Here is a 493-nt window from a genome sequence, read left to right on the forward strand (position 1 = left end):
ACTGCCTGCTAGGGACCCTGCGAACCCAGGTAAGGTCCCATGGGAAAGAGAAGACCGCCCCTCTCCTTGAATCTCACTAGGATCCTCATTTAATAGTGAAGGACTTCTGTCCTCTTAAGACTCTTGCAACTCTCTGCCAGGGGTTTGTCCTCTCTCCTAGATGGATGGGATGGAAGACTCCAGCAAGGAAAAGCTCTCCCCAGGGCCAGTTGGGCAGTCACAACTGCTGGGATCCCTCCTGGGGTCCAGGGAGACACTGTTCCCCTCATCCTGTGTTATAGATGCAAACTGTGTGAGAAGGAGCCAATCACCTTCTTGGCTCCAAGATGGAAGACCAGGAGCCGACCTGGCAGAAGGGAGGGCTGGACGCGTCTGAGGCCCCATCCTGCCTGGACAGTGAGGCCTCTACCCCAAGCTGCACACTGGGGGCCCTGTACTGGGCCTGTGTCCGCAATGACCCTGCCCAGCTGCAAGCCATGCTGGATGATGGGGT

The 493-nt window shown here is 57.2% G+C and overlaps 1 protein-coding gene across 1 annotated transcript in view; it reads left to right on the forward strand.

Annotated features, from left to right (window-relative positions):
* The first annotated feature begins 6 nt into the window (after positions 1–6).
* Positions 7–493, forward strand: part of ANKRD33 (ankyrin repeat domain 33) — a 3,116-nt gene continuing 2,629 nt past the window's right edge. The window contains exon 1 of the mRNA XM_010858079.1: positions 7–29. The gene's annotated coding sequence lies outside the window, so the exon portion shown is untranslated. The remainder of the gene's footprint in view (positions 30–493) is intronic.

Source organism: Bison bison, unplaced genomic scaffold (assembly GCF_000754665.1).
Source record: "Bison bison bison isolate TAMUID 2011002044 unplaced genomic scaffold, Bison_UMD1.0 scf7180017864383, whole genome shotgun sequence".
Taxonomy (NCBI): domain Eukaryota; kingdom Metazoa; phylum Chordata; class Mammalia; order Artiodactyla; family Bovidae; genus Bison; species Bison bison.